The following is a 2,350-nucleotide window of genomic DNA, read 5'->3' on the forward strand; positions in this document are numbered from 1 at the left end:
CAGACTGAAAAGCTGAAGGGTATACTCGAGAGACACAGGTTTGAAAGTGAGAACACTACAAAATACTAGTTTCAAAAAAAGACATTCGGGCGAACTCATGATCCTCACTCATTTAATTTCCAGGGAAAACTGATTTCCAGTGGAAAACAGGAGGGAAATACTAAACCATAAATTTTTCTGAAAAGAAAAAAACAGCATAAAAGGGCCGTCTTTCCTATGTCCTCGTCCATTGGACAAATATTTTGGGTTTTTAATCTCTTCTATCTGATGTATATATTCATGAACTCTCAGGAAGAAATATGATCAGATGTAAACTTTCTTTAAAAATCATAAAAACGGCTTTAGCTGCCATCTCGCGTCCCCGCGTGTGTGCGCCTAACCTCAGCTGGTCCGCCCGAGACCCCCCCCGCCCCCGAGCGCCAACCCTAGTCCCCCCACCGTGGTCCCATTTGCGCTCCAACAAGATGAAAGAAACTATCACGAACCAGGAGAAACTCGCCAAATTGCAAGCACAGGTGCGCATTGGTGGGAAAGGAACTGCTCGCCGAAAGAAGAAGGTGGTTCCTGGAACAGCTACAGCAGATGATAAAAAATCTTCAGTTCTCCTTAAAGAAGTTAGGGGTAAGCAATATCTCTGGTATTGAAGAAGTGAATATGTTCACAAACCAAGGAACAGTGATCCATTTTAACAACCCTAAAGTTCAGGCATCGCTGGCAGCGAACACTTTCACCGTTACAGGCCATGCTGAGACCAAGCAGCTGACAGAAATGCTACCCAGGATCTTAAACCAGCTTGGTGCAGACACTCTGACTAGTTTAAGAAGACTGGCTGAAGCTCTGCCCAAACAGTCCGTGGATGGAAAAGCACCACTTGCTACCGGAGAGGATGATGATGATGAAGTTCCAGATCTTGTGGAGAATTTTGATGAAGCTTCCAAGAATGAAGCAAACTGAATTGAGTCAACTTCTGAAGAAGATAAAACTTGAAGAAGTTACTGGGAGCTGCTATTTTATATTATGACTGCTTTTTAAAATTTTGTTCATGGATCTGATAAAATCTAGCTCTCTAATATTTTTAAGCCCAAGCCCCTTGGACACTGCAGCTCTTTTCAGTTTTTGCTTATACACAATTCATTCTTTGCAGCTAATTAAGCCGAAGAAGCCTGGGAATAAAGTTTGAAACAAGGTTAATAAAGTTCTTTGCCTAGGGAAAAAAAAAAATCATAAAAACGTTCCTCGGATTTGTTACATTTTTTTTCAAGCCCAGTGTTTAGCGGGTTGTTTTTCGTTTTTCTTTTCAATTTTATTTATAGACATTACTCATCTTTAAAAAAACAAAAAAAAAAAACCAAAAAAAACAACTTTTGCTTTTCTTTTTTCAAAACATCCCCCAGAGGAAGCACATATAATGAAAGCAAGCTCTTTATCTTCTGTTCATTTATATGTAAATACATAATGTGCACGCATGTTTTACATACTGTTTTCCATGGAGTTATGTTGTTTTCATTACTGTAAGCTTTCAGGGGTCTGGAAAGAGGGAGGGGAATCAATGCTTACCATAATCTTCCAAGAGCTGGCATGCATGTTGGTTTATCTTGCAATGAAGGACGCAGGGGCTTGCCATTCTCATGGGGCCCAAAGATAAGAACTCCTCCAGGTACACCAGGGAGAGACAACTTAGCAGCTCTAGCCTCACGTTTTCATTAAGGCCACGAACATCAGACGGAATAATCGTTTCATGAGTAGTAATGTTGTAATGTTGTTCCCTGTTAGGGACAAGACTCTCAGGTAGCCCCAGAAAGACTCTAGCCAATACAATTGTGTTTGACTATGTTTTAAGGCGTTGACATGCCGTGGAGCCAACCGTGGGCAGTCCTCTCATGAAAAGCACCTACCCGACGGAGGTCTTCTCAGAAAGCAACTCCTCCTCGGCCTCATGGCCCTTGGAAATGAAACTCAGAAGCCAGCAGGGGCCCCTCGGTTCACCCTGGAGTCCCTCCCCTTCCCGGGGTGACCTGGTGTCTTAGGGCGCTGGCCTTCCGACACTGCCCGTCCCCTCGGTTTCCGGAGAATCTAACACCAAAATCCCTCATAAGTTGGCCACTGGAAGGAGTAATCTTTGGTTATATGCAAAATTCAATTATGTGAACCCTCTCAGTGCATAAAGGAGGCTTCGCTATGTGCCCAGGGTTGATTAGCACCAATTTATGACTCTGCGTCATTCATATGAGAAAAGTAATTTAAGCTGAAGTGTTCATGGAAAAGAACGAGGTCCCCCCCACTTCCCGGGGAACATTTCCCATTGAACAAGAGCTTCAGTGTCCTGGATGATTATCAGCCCAGAGAGGAC

General features: G+C 43.1%; 1 pseudogene; it reads left to right on the forward strand.

The window, feature by feature from the left end:
* Positions 1–438: 438 nt before the first annotated feature.
* On the forward strand, positions 439–1,127 carry LOC144302183 (transcription factor BTF3 pseudogene; annotated as a pseudogene).
* The last annotated feature ends 1,223 nt before the right edge of the window (positions 1,128–2,350 follow it).

Source organism: Canis aureus, chromosome 31, assembly GCF_053574225.1.
Source record: "Canis aureus isolate CA01 chromosome 31, VMU_Caureus_v.1.0, whole genome shotgun sequence".
NCBI lineage: Eukaryota > Metazoa > Chordata > Mammalia > Carnivora > Canidae > Canis > Canis aureus.